This window comes from Camelus bactrianus, chromosome 2 (assembly GCF_048773025.1).
Source record: "Camelus bactrianus isolate YW-2024 breed Bactrian camel chromosome 2, ASM4877302v1, whole genome shotgun sequence".
Taxonomy (NCBI): domain Eukaryota; kingdom Metazoa; phylum Chordata; class Mammalia; order Artiodactyla; family Camelidae; genus Camelus; species Camelus bactrianus.
In genome coordinates, this window is record NC_133540.1 from 67268384 (window position 1) to 67282776 (window position 14393).

Consider the following 14393-nt stretch of genomic DNA (forward strand, 5'->3'; position numbering starts at 1 on the left):
TCTCCAGCTCTGTTCTTTCTCAAGATTGTTTGGGATATTTAGAGTCTTGTGTTTCTATACAAATTTTAAAATTATTTGTTCTTGTTTTGTGAAAAATGCTCTTTGTATTTTGATAGGGATTGCATTGAACCTCTAGACTGCCTTGTGTAGTGTGGTCATTTTAACAATATTGATTCTTCCAATTCAGGAACACAATGTATTTTCTCATCTGTTGCTGTCTTCAGTTTCTTTCATCAGTGTTAGTTTTCAGAGTAGAGGTCCTTTGCCTCCTTTGGTAGGTTTAATCCTAGGTATTTTATTCTTTTTGATGCAGTGGTGAATGGGATTATTTCCTTAATTTCTCTGAAAGTTTGTTATTAGTGTGTAGAAATGCAAAGATTTCTGTATATTAATTTTGTATTCTGTAACTTTGCTGAGTTCATTGATGAGCTGTAGAAGTTTTCTGGTTGCATCTTTAGGATTTTCTGTGAATAGTATGTCATTTGCAAACTGTGACAGTTTTATTTTTTCCTTTCCACTTTGGATTCCTTTTAATTCTTTTTCTTCTCTATTTCTGTGGCTAGGACTTGCAAAACTATATTGAATACAAGTGGAGAGATGGGCATCCTTTTCTTATTCCTTCTCTTGGAGGGAATACTTTCAGCTTTTCACTGTTGAATATGGTGTTAGCTGTGTGTTGAGATATTTTCCCTCTGTACCACTTTCTGGAGAGTTTTTTTTTTTTTATCATAAATGGATGTTGATTTTATTGAAAGCTTTTTCTGCATCTATTGAGATGATCATATGGTTTTTATTCTTCAATTTGTTAATGTGGTGTATTATGCTGATTGATTTGCAGATACTGAGAAATCCTTGCATCCCTGGGATATATCCTACTTGATCATAGTGTATGATCTTTTAAATATATTGTTGGCTTTGCTTTGCTAGTATTTTGTTGAGGATTTTTGCATAGATGTTCATAAGTGACATTGGCTTATAATTTTCATTTTTTGGCATATCTTTGTCTGGTTTTGGTATCAAGGTGATGGTGGCCTCACAGAATGAGTTCAGAAGTATTGCTTCTTCTGCAGTTTTTTGGAATAATTTCAGAAGGCTAGGTGTTAACTCTTCTCTAAATGTTTGGTGGAATTTGACTGTGAAGCTATCTGGTCCTGGACTTTTGTTTCTTGAGAGTTTTTAAATTACTGATTCAATTTCAGTACTGGTAATTGGTCTGTTCATATTTTCTATTTCTTCCTGATTCAGGCTTGGGAGATTGTACCTTTCTAATAATTTGTCCATTTTTTCTAGATTGTCCATTTTATTGGTGTATAGTTGTTCATAGTCTCTCATGATCCTTTGTATTTTTGCGGTGTCGGTTGTAACTTCTTTTTCATTTTTGATTTTATTGATTTGGGCTCTTTCCCTTTTTTTCTTGATAAGTATGGCTAAAGGTTTATCAATTTTGTTTATCTTTTCAAAGAACCAGCTTTTAGTTTCTTGATTGATTGATGTTTTCTGTTTTTTTTAAAGTCTCTTTCATTTATTTCTTCTCTGATCTTTATTTCTTTCCTTCTGCTAACTTTGGGTTTTGTTCTTTCTGTAGTTGCTATAGGTGTAAGTTAGGTTGTTTAGTTGAGATTTTTCATGTTTCCTGAGGTAAACTTGTATTGTTATAAACTTTCCTCTTAGAACCATTCTTGCTGTGTCCCAGAGGTTTTGAATCATTGTGTTTTTGTTTTCATTTGTCTCCACATGTTTTTTGATTTTCTCTTTAATGTATTCATTGATTCAGTGGTTCTTTAGTTATTATCTTGTTTAACCTCCACATATTTGTGTTTTTTACAGTCCCTTGTAAAGAATATGTATTTTGCTGCTTTGGGGTGGAGTGGTCTATAAATACCAATTAAGTCCATTTTGTCTAATATGTCATTTAAGGCCCATGCTTCCTTACTGATTTTCAGTCTGGATGATCTGTCCATTATTGTAAGTGGGGTGTTAAGATCCTCCACTATTAGCGTATTAACTGTCAATTTCTCTTTTGTGTCTGTTAATGTTTGTCCTATATTTTTAGGTGCTCTTATGTTGGGTGCATATATGTTGTTATATCTTCTTGTTGGATTAATCACCTGATCATTATGTAGTGTCCTTTTTCTCTTGTAACAGTCTTTATTTTAAAGTCTATTTTGTATGATAGAAGTATTGCTACACTGGCTTTCTTTTGATTTCCATTTACATGAACACCTTTTTCTATCCCTTCACTTTCAGTCCGTATGTGTCTCTAGATGGGAAATGAGTCTCTTATAGGCAACATATATAGGGGCTTTGTTTTTGTATCAGCCAGCCTGTGTCTTTTGGTTGGAGCATTTAGGCCATTTGCATTTAAGGTTATTATTGATATGTATGTTCTTATTGACATTTTGTTAATTGTTTTGAATTTGTTTTTGTAGGTCTTTTTTCCTCCCCTTTCTTCTTTGGTTCTCTTCATTTGTGAATTGATGATTATCTTTAGTGTTAGGTTTGGATTCCTTTTGTGTGTGTGTGTGTGCATCTATTGTAGATTTTTGGTTTGTGATTACCATGAGGTTTTGTATAGCAGTCTATATATATGTATGTGATTGTTTTAAGTTGCTGATCTTTTAATTTCAAACACGTAACAATCCTGCATTTGTATTCTTCTTCCCTCATAATTACTGTTTTTTGTATTCTATTTTCTATATAATTGTTTTGTGTATCCCTTAACTGCTAATTGTGAATATGGATGATTTTTACTACTTTTGTCTTTTAACCTCCCTACCAGCTTTCTATGTGTGGATGATTTCCTACCTTTACTGTATACTTGCCTTTATGGATGAGCTTTTTCATTTTGTAATTTCCTTGTCTTTAGTTGTGGCCTTCTCTTTTCAACCTAGAAAAATTCCTTTGACGTTTCTTGTAAAGCTGATTTGTTAGTGCTAAACTCTTTCAGCTTTTGCTTATCTGTAAAGCTTTAGATTTATCTATCAAATCTGAATGAGAGCCTTTCTGGGTAGAGTATTCTCTGTTGTAGGTTTTTCACTTTGATCACTTTAAATATATGATGCCATTCCCTTCTGGCTTGCAGGGTTTCTGCTGAAAAATCAGCTGATAGCCTTATGTTATGTTATTTATTTGTTATATATGTTATTTGTTGCCTTTCCCTTGATGCCCTTGATGCCTTTAATATTCTCTGTTTATCTTTAATTTTTGTCATTTTAATTAGAATGCTTCTTTGTGTCTTCCTCTTTGGGTTAACCCTGCATGGGGCTCTCTGTGCTTCCTGGACTTGGATATTTGTTTCCTCTCTCAGGTTAGGGAAGTTTTCAGCTATTATTTCTTTGAATATTTTATTAGAGCCTTTCTCTCTTCTCTTTCTGGGACCTCTGTAATGTGAATTAGTGTGATTGATGTTGTCCCAGAGGTTTCTTAAACTGTCCTTATAACTTTTCATTCTTTTTTCTTTTTCTGTTCAGTGGCAGTGATTTCCACTACTCTGTCTTCAGCTCTCTGGTCCATTTCTGTGTATCATTTAATCTACTATAAATTCCTTCTAGTGTATTTTTCATTTCAGTTATTGTATTCTTCATTTCTGTTTGGTTGTTCTTTAACTCTTTGTTAAGAATTGTAACTTCTTGTTCTGTGCATTCATTCCTCTCCCAAGTTCTTTGATCATCTTTATGATTGTTCCTCTGAACTCCTTCTCAGGTAGATTGCTTATCTCCACTTCACTTAGTTCTTCTTCTGGGGTTTTATCTTGTTCCTTCATCTGGAAAGTGTTCCTCTACCAGCTCATCTTGTCTATGTTGCTCTTTTTTTTTTTTTTTTTCTGTATGTGGTAGGTTAATTGCTTTTTCTACCTTGTTGATGTGACCTTCTGTAGGAGCCATCCTATTTGTCCCAGCAGTACCTTCTCATCACCAAAGTTACATGCTCTAAGGGTTCCCCCTAAGAGGGCTGCATGGATCCTTCTGTTGTGGTGGGCTGATTATGTGGCTGGTCTGATAGCTTGATTGGCCCCTAGTCCAGTTGTTTGCCAGGTTCTGCCTTGTGCAGATGCTACTTGTTCTTGTTTAATAGGGCTTGGTCACAAAATGGTTGGCTGTAGAACCATAGGAGGTCCTGCAGCTAGTGCTTGCTCACTGGTGGCTGGAGTCAGGGTCCTGAGCACTCCAGGGCTGTTGCCCGCCCACTGGTGGGTGAAGCCAGGTCCTATGGTTAGTGCTTGTCCACTGGCAGGCAGAGCTGTTTCATGGATTCTGCCTACAAGGCCCAGGGAGCCTAGAGCTCATTTCAGATCATTGGTGGTTGGTGGAGCCAGTTCCAGACACAGAGACACAGTTGGGTATGTGGTCCAGGGTGTCCTGAAGCTTGCATTGACTTTCTGATGAACATGGCCAGGGCCCAGCTGGTTCCAGCATAGAGCCTGGCCTGTTGTGGTGGGCTGGATCCATAGGCGTGGGATCATAGTTTTCCTGCATCTGGTATCTGCCCCCTGGTGGGTGGAGTTGAGTCTTGACCATCTGTTGGGTAAGGCCGCGTCTAGGAGCATGTCTAGAGGTGATTGTGGGCTCAGGTAGTCTTGAAGCAGCCTGTCTGCTGATGGGTGGGGCTGTGTCCCTGCCCAGTTAGTTACTTGGCCTGAGGTATCTCAGTACTGTTGCCTACAGGATGTTGGGTAGGGCCAGGTCTTGGTGCTAATGATCTAAGATGGCAACCACCAGCAGCAGTGTTCATGTGGTATAATATTCCTAAATATGGCTACCCCCCCATGTCTGTGTACCCCGAGTGAGCTGCAGCTGGCTCCCACCTCCCCAGAAGACTCTTCAAGATCAGCAGGTAAGTCTTGCTCAGGCTCACATTGCTTTTTCCCTGGTTGCTGGTGTGCATGAGATTTTATGTTAGTCCTTAACAGTGAAGTCTCTATTTCCCTAGTCCTGTGGCCTCCAAAACTAAGCTCAGCTGGTCTTCAGAGCCAAATGCTCTGGGGGATTGTCTTCCTGGTGCAGGGGACCCCTGAACTGATGAGTTCGATGTGGGGCTTAGAACTCTCACTCCTGTGGAAGAACCTCTACAGTATAATTATTCTCCAGTTTGTGAGCTGTCCACCTGTGAGTATGGGATTTGATTATATTGCAAGTCTGTACCTCCTACCCATCTTATGGTTTCTTCCTTATGTCTTTAGTTGTACAGTATTTTTTTTCTGGTGTGTTCCATTCTTTTTCCTCAATGGTTGTTCTACAGATAGTTGTGCTTTTAGTGTGCTCATGAGAGGAAGCTAGTTTGGGGTTTTTGTACTCTATCATCTTGCCTTAACCTCAAAATACACTTCATTTTAATGTAGAAGTTTGCTTTGTTGAAAAAATAGTTTTATTGAGATATAATTGACCTACAATATAATTCATCCATTTAAAGTATATAATTTGATGTTTTAATATATTTGCAGTGTTGTACAACCATCACCACATCAATTTTAGAATATTTAACTCACCCCAGTTAGCAGTCATTTCCATTTACCCCCAATTCTCCTAGCTCTATGCAATCAATTTACTTTCTTTCTCTGTAGATTTACCTATCTGGATATTTCACATATATGGGATCATTGTCTTTTGGTGACTGGCTTCTTTCACTTGGCATAATGTTTTCCATGTTGTAGCATGTATCAATATTTCTTTTTATGGCTGAATAATATTCCATTGTATGGTTCTACCACATTTTGTTTATCCATTCCTCAGTTGGTGCACATTTGAGTCATATCTACTTTTTGGCTAAGAATAAAAATAAGTATAAAAATATGCTAAAAGAAAGCATAAGAAAAATGAGCATAGTAATAATGCTATAAACATTGGTGTACAAGGCTGTGTGTGGACATATGTTTTCATTTATCTTGGGTAGGAGTGGAGTTGCTGTATAATACTACAAGTTTGACTTTTTTTGTGGAACTGTTCTGCAAAGCAGCTGCACTGTTTTACATTATAATCACCAAAGTATGAAGGTTCTAATTTCTCTAAATCATTGCAACACTTGCTATTATCTTTTTAATTATAGCCATCCTAGTGGGTGTGAAGTGATAATTTATTGTGGTTTTGTTTTGCATTTCCTGAAAACTAATGATGTTTAGAGATCTTTTGCACATTTTAAAATTGGAGTATTTTTTTTTATTATTGACTTATAAGAATTTTATAAGTTTGATTTGATTTTCTCTTATGATTAATTTGATTGACACTATTTCTTATATATGGAATCTTTTTTAAAAAAATATATCTATCTTAGGTCTCCAGTTACACCATTGTTCTTAGAGGACAAGAATCTTTTATTCTACTTGTTTTTCTGTATACATATAGTTAGTGCAGTGAGATATGTAATGTTTAATAATGCTTTTTGAATGAATTGATTACAGATCTGAAGAAATGAGCAGTTTTATTTTAAAATTTGAATTTAGAGAAAAAGTTCTTATGTTTTCTCTTTCATCCCATTTATAATATTATCTTAGAAGGATAAGTTTTAAAGCAATAAATTAAACAAATAAGTGCTCCAATGTCTTTAGGTTTAAGCATTTTTTAAATTGTAGAACAAAATACAGTATATATTAATGTGAGTATAAATATGAATGATAGTGTTTTTTATTTATCATATTCCTGAGATCTGTTTAATTCTGTTGTATACATGGTATTCTTACAATATATATTTTGAATGTATTATGGCACTTTACTCTATTGAGAACTTTTGTTAAGAAACACAAACATTAACTTTTACTCAAACTGAATGTTTTCCACAGGAATATGTTCTGCCTTTGGCAATTAAAATTATTTTTAGTATCGTCCTTAACATTAATGAAGTCTTTAACATACAAAAATATTTAATGATAATTTCTATTGAAGTTCTTTGATTTGGTGAGAAAAAACTTACGAAGTTGTAATAACTTCTGATCAGTTAAAAAAAAATGGAGTAAAATTTCACTAGGTGGCGCCAATACTTTGGATCTTTGTTGACACAAAACCTTATTTATTCATTTATTTCCCATATTCATTAAAACAGATGGTTCACAAGTATGTGGTAAGGTATGAAAATTTGCCTTGTAGTTTTCCTGAGCAAACCTAAATTGGAAGTTTTAGTTCTTTGGAAGTTCTGCCAAATTGAAATAATTTGGAACTATATATTTTAAAATGTTAAGTTCTGGTTGCAAACTAAGAGAGCTGTTTGTTTCTCTTTGTTTATGTATATAAATTTATCAAAATTGTTAGAATTTTAAAAGCTGTATTTTGAAGGTGCAATTTATAAATTTGCTTTTTCTCTGGATTAGTATATACCTAAAAATAATTTACTAATCTTCAGTAGATATTAAGTAGATCTCAAGGAGAATGTTGTAGTTTCAGATTGGTAAAAATATGCTAAAAAATTAATAAGGCAGTAATAATATTTAGTCTTTTGTGATTATTTGAAGCCTGCTATCATATTATTAATGATTTTCTCTTATGAGTGGATTGTTCCATTATTTCTGATGCAAAAATTTCACTTTTTCATTTTTCATTGTTCATCTTTAATATTTATTAAACAACTTAATTTGTGGGCATTAGAACAGATACTTGGCAATTTATTGTAGCTAGCAATATGTAGTGGTGACCTTGAAAGAGTGGAAATTTGAGGATAAACAAAGATTTAGGAAGACTTGCACTCAGTTCAGTATGTTTTTCTCCCCCAAACACAAGTTAATTGTTTGAATTATGGTTACTGTATCCAGAAATCTAAGTGCTCACTTTTCTTACTTTCTAATAAAACTTTTCCAATTTTTAAATTATGGGTTTCAAAGAAAAAAGGTGTTAAGAAAGATGGGATGAAAGGATTAAATCGTTAAAATATAAATAGACAAAATTATGTGTGAGAAAAGCAGTGAGGATGAAGTTGGAAACATTTATTCATTGATTAAACATTGATTGAATATCCTTTGGAAGACAATCTGATATCTTCAAGTCTAACTGTAAAATAGATTGTAGTATTATTAGTGAGTTTTATATATGCTAAAGTCATATTCATGGTAAAAATTTAAAAACTATAAAATAAAGCTTTCTTTGATTTATTCAGTTTTGTGGCAAAGAGTTCAGGCTTTGGAATCACAATACACTTTCTTGCTTCATTACATACTAGTCTTGTGACCTTAGGCAAGTTACTTTGCCATTTTAAACCTATATATTTTTCTTCTAAATCTCTAAAATATGAATAATACTATATACAAAAATATAACAAAATGTTATTGTGAGAATCCAATGAAATGTGATTATATACACACACATACACACACGGCTTAACACAGTGTGTGACATTTGTTAATACTCAGTAAGTGACAGCTATTACTATTACTCATGTAGTGACTATTGAATGAACACCTATCCCATGCTGTGGTTAGAAAGATGATGAATATAGTACAAAGTTTTTTGAATCAAGGAACTCACATATTGATGGAAGATACAAATATGTAAACAATTATACAATGATATCCAAATAAGGTACAGTGAGACTTCAGAATAGAAAGTCATTGATTCTTCTTGGGGGATGACACAAGCTAGGAAAGAATTCCAAAGTATATTTGAGTTGTGTTTTGAGGGTTGAATAGGTGTTTGTCAAATGGTATAGAATATTATAGGCCAAAAGGATGTGGAAAGCCATCAAGATTTGAGAAGATCAGTTATTATTTTTAATCAATAGGGGATGGTAAATTAATAAATACTTTAAGCAGAAGATTCATGAACAGTTTTGTAGTTTCAGAATAATAGGACAGTAAGCTGTGAGTCAAATGGGTGGGATATGGGGAAAGGGAGGGAGGGAGAAGTCATGCAGTGATACATAGTGATTCACATAGTGGATGCCTGTATTAAGATAGTGAAATGACGTATATTTGAATATTAGCATTGGCTTTATCTAGTGATTAATTTGATGTGGGAGGATGAGTGGGAAGGAAGTACTGAGGATGATTTCTAGATTTCTCACTTGGCATACTATGTGAGTGGTGCTGTAGAGAGTTTGAGAGATAGATGGCATACCACAGTGTGTGCATACCTGCATAATCCTGGGGAGTCACATTGTATTAAGCACTATTTGTTATATAGACAGAAATGTCTTGAAGGTAGTTAAAATATTGAGAAAAATATGGGCTGGAAGTTTAGGAATTAGTCTTTGGGTTAAGTTATATAATCCAAAAATGGTAAAGCTTGAACCAGAGAGACTGACAGCATTTGATGGATAAATGGAGGAAGAGGAATCTAGGAAAGGAACAAGGAGGATTAAAAATGGTAGGAGTGGAATAGGGAAGGAGTGATCTCACAGGAGCCAAAGGAGGATTGTATTTCAAGAAAGTAGTTGCCACCTGTTACATACTTTGGGTAAGTTAATAAAGATAAGAAGTGAAAATGATCCACTGTACTTTGCAGAATTTTGGGATCACTGGTTCCTTTAGCAAAGCACTTCTGGTGGACTGGGTTGAAGATAGCAAGGTGGCAGTGGACTGAGGAATGGATGGGTGATAAGGAAGAGGGTCCTGTGAACATAGACTGTTTGCTCTTTCAGGGAGCTTGCCGAAAATGAAAGGCAGAGAAGGGAGGCTCTTACTGAATTATTTATTTATTTTTCTGGAGGAGAGACACTGTAATTCTCTGCATGTGTTATTTACCTTTTGCTATTTTAGGATTATTGCCAAGATAAAAGCTAGTTTAATGACTTTAAATAACCTGATAATAATTAGGTTTTTAATGTTTAAATTCAGGAAGCATTTACTGAGGTGAGTATTGTGTGCTTAGTATTACACTAGTTGCTTTAGGCCTTCAGAAGTTAAAAGCAAATGAAAAACAGGCTTTTTTTTTTTTTTTTAAATTGGACACATAAATCATGTGGCAGAAACAATTAGAGAAAATACATGGTGCTTCCTCTAACATTTGCTTAATGAATGAATGACATAAATCTATGAAGGTTAAAAATAGAGTATATGTGAAACACAGGGATATATTGAGTGAAATGGGCCTTAATACTCCTTATCATGACATACAAAGCTGTTATAATCTGACCCTTAGCAACTACTCCAACTGCACATATTATAATTCTTCTATATGCATACTGGACTTGAGTCCTGTTGAACTGCCTTCATTTCCCTGAATTTGCCATTCTTCATTCTCATCCCCTACCTCTCTCCCTCTGTATAATGTAGCCTTTCTCCTGGAATGCTCCCTTTCTCTTCATACCCCTGACTCCCACTCATTCTTTGAGATTTAGCTCCTGGTTATCTATGGATTTCTCAATCATGGCATTTATCATACTGTATTACCATGTCTGTTTCTGCCACCAAACCATGCCATTCTTGAGGGATTATGTCTTATTGAAGTTAAATCCTGAACACATGGTACATTAAAAGAATTATTGAAAGAAGAGATAAAATTATATTGAGCTAGCTCTTAGAGGAAATATTGGACAACAGATTGATGTAGAATAGCAGATGAGGACATTTTGAGTAGAAGTAGGAAACATATTGTGTGTGTAGCTGGCAGACTAATCTGACTATTCTAAGTGAGACTGTTTTAATGAGTACTGAGAGAACCCTGAAGATGGAAATAGAGGACTTTTAAGGCAAGCTGGAAATGTCCAGATTCCATATAAATTGTAATAGTCATTCTTAAGTTGGAAGGTATGGGAAAGTTTTTTAGATTGTTTATTCTGATAGTTGTTTATTTTGCATAACTTCATTTTCCAAATTTAATCCATTCCTGATAACATGGTGGATAGCAAGTATTTGGGTAGCAGGAACCTGTGTTCTGTTATTTTTCATTGACAAAAAAATAATTTAACCAGTCTGTGCAAAGTCCTATGTCAGTTTCCCCAAGAGCTCTTAAACAGCTATGTAATAATTGCACAAGGATTTCAGCAAGGTATTTAAAACACCAGTTACCTAATTTAAAAAATTTTATTGAGCTTATTAGTATATTTGTGTAGTAGACAGTGATACTGTTCTGTAGCACATATTACTTTTTAATTTGCAAAAAACATATTCTGTAATGTAAATAAACAATGAAATAACATGTTATAGATACTTAAAATATCTAAATTGTCTGGGTTGATTGTATCCTCAGTCACCTGGCAGAAAGCAAAATCTAGGACCAATGAAGTGCTAAGGCTAGGGAGCAGGGGAGGGGTAGGAGGAGGTGGAAAATGATGAGTGCATCTGGGTACTGCATTTGATAGTAGTGATCTCATAGGGTAACAGCTAGGGTAGGACTGTAGACCGCTCTGTACGCTCTGCTCAGATTTGTACAGGGCACATTTTCTGCTGGCATGCATCTTCAGATTCATTATAAGAAGTTTCTTCTTAAGTATTGAACTTTGGGTAAGATGTTTGGCAAGTCATTTAAATAATTGTGTTCAGGTATTGAGAGTTTGGATAGCGGTGAAGACATGTATTTAATTAGGTCCTTTCTAAAATGAAGTGAAATACATTATTTTTATTGTGGACTTAGAGACTTTTTGATTTGCTAAATCTTGTTATTCTTAATATTAAAAAAAAGCAGAGTTTTTCCTTGCATTCAATATTTTAAAAAATACCTTTTTTGAGTCTTCTTAGGTTAAGGTCACAAACACTAAAAACTAGCGTGGACTTTATGGACGTCAGACTTGGGTTTGAGTTCTACTTTAATGTTTGCTAGCTGTGGGTCCTTGGGAAAATTATTCAGCTGTTATAAGGTTCTCCTAGAAAATGAGGAGTATGTCATTTTTTTTTTTTCGGTGAGAATTACACAGCGAAGGAGATGTTTTTACTATAGTACTTAATATAGCGCTGAATACTTAATACTCAAATATTTATTATTATTTTTTGTAAGACTAAAAATATAGCACATTTAAAGTCCAAGTATGTAAATTTTTTCTTTTGGATTATACCCTGCTAATAAACTTCTTAATTTAGTCAAAGTGATGTATTGGGTTCTTACAGGTTTTAAATTTTTTCTGTGTTCTTCTGAACCATTGCATACCCTTGCTCCCAAGATATTCTGTCTTTATACTGGAGCAAAGTCTTTATAAAAGGAACATGAGAACTGTGATGATTATTGATTATGATTGGTCAATTTGATTTGATAATTTTAATACTCTTGAAAAACCTAAGTACAGAATCATTTCCTTATATCCCTTTTTCTTTAACATAATAAAATAAAGTATTATGAGTGCCTAAAAAGTTAGTAGAACTAATAAGTGAATCTAAAAGATCACACAATGCAAATTCAATACATAAAATTAACTGTATTTCAGTATTCTAGTAATAAAAATTAAAAATTGAAATAAAAACATCATTTAAATTAGTACCCCCAAGCATGAAATACTTAGAAATAAATTTATCAAAATATGAGCACAACATACATTAAAACTGTAAAACATTACTGAGAGGATTTTAAAAAAGACCTAAAAAATATTGAATATCTTATGTTTATGGATTGAAGGTTTAATTACTATTCATAATGTCTGTTCTCAGATTAATCTACAGGTTGAATACAATAAAACTATCTACCCAATCAAAATCACAGAAGTTTTTTTGTAAAAATGAACAAGCTGATTCTAAAATTTACGTAGAAATGGAAGGAACCTGGAATAGCCAAAGCAATATTAAAAAAAAAGAACAAATTTGGTAAAGTTACACTGCATGATTTCAACTTGTACCGTAAAGTTGTAGTGATCAAAATAGTACGGTGTTAGCATAGAATGGGCATATAGATAAACAGTAAAGATTAGAGAGTCCAGAAATAGATCCACACATACGTGATCAATTGATTTTTGACAAAAGTGCCAAAATAATTCAAGGGGATTGGAAAGTCTTTTCAATGAATGGTGCTAGAATAACTAGCTATCCATATTTTTTTAAAAAAATGAACTTTGGGCTGAGGTAAATGGATCATAGACCTAAATGTAAAAGCTAAACTATAAAACTTCTGGAAGAAAAAATAAGGCAGAAAATCTTTACAACTTTGTGATGAGAAACTATTTTTTAGGCAGGACACAAAAAGCATAAACCATAAAGGAAAAAAAGTGATAAATTGGACTTCATCAAAATTAAAAACTTCTGTTCATTGAGTCACTGTCAAGAAGATGTACAGGCAAGCCCAGGCTGGGAGAAAATATTTGCAACACACCTGTCTGACAAAATAATTGTATCTGGAATATATAAAGAGCTCTTAAACCCAATAACAATAAGACTAAGTAAGGGCTCATAAAAATGAGCAAAAGATTTGAACTGACACTTCCCAAAGGAAGGTATGGAAATGACAAATAAGCATGAGAAATTTGCTTAAAATTATTGGACCTTAGGGAAATGCAAGCTAAAACCACAATGTACCCTCATTTTTTGAATGGCTGAAATTGAAAAGACTGATAATGTCAGCTGCTGGGACAGTGTGCAACAGCTGGAACTCTTCATACGTTGTTTGTGGGAATGTAAAATAATAACGCACTTTGGAAAATTTTTGACAGTTTCTTGTGTGTAAAGTTAAAATAGACACACCCTATGATACAAATCAACTCCTAGATTATTTATGTAAGAGAAATGAAAACATATGTTCACAAAATATTTATATATATATTTTCATAAAAGCTTTATTCATTATTATGAATATTTCCCAAACTGGAAACAGCCCAAATATTCATAAGAAGGTGAATGGAAAAAACAAGTTGTGAATATTTATACAATATAATACTATTCAGCAATAGAACTACCCATAGAATGACTCATTCACAAAGCTTCATGATGAATCTTAGAAATATTCTCCTGAGCAAAAGACACCTGACTTAAAAAATATGCTATATGATTCCATTTATATAAAACTCTAGAAAAGACAAATTCAGTCTATAATAACAGAAAACACATTAGCTGTTGCCTGTAGCCTGAAGTAGGAAGATTGCCTGGGAAGTGGTACAGGGAAACTTTTTGTGGTGATAGAAATATTCTTTATCTTGATTATGACGATGGTTATAGAAGTTTTGGATCTGTCAAAACTCATTGGAGTGTACATTGGAAATGCGTATATTATGTTTGTAAATTACATTATAGTGTACGTAAATTGTAGGATTTATATAGCTTCCTGGAATGTAAGTTGTAAAGGCACAGATAGTTGTTTTTTTTTTTTTTTTGTCCACTGTAGTATCCCCACTTCCTAGAACAGTCATTCAGTGCCTACCACGTTGTGCATTTGATGAATGAATTGGTAAATCTGATAGACATTTGAATTGAATAAACATAAACCTTTTCTTTTCAGTATTTCTTCCTACGATCTGTTTCCACTTGTCAGTCTTGGATTTTTTTCCTATTATAATAATGTGTTAGTTCATATTTTCCAAGAATTTCTATGAATAAAAGGATTCAACTCTGCTAAATACCTGCT

At 33.8% G+C, this 14393-nt stretch overlaps 1 protein-coding gene across 1 annotated transcript in view; it reads left to right on the forward strand.

Moving 5' to 3' along the window:
- The window catches only part of STPG2 (sperm tail PG-rich repeat containing 2), a 443917-nt gene that overhangs the window by 31219 nt on the left and 398305 nt on the right, over positions 1 to 14393 (forward strand). The gene's annotated exons all lie outside the window — the stretch shown is intronic.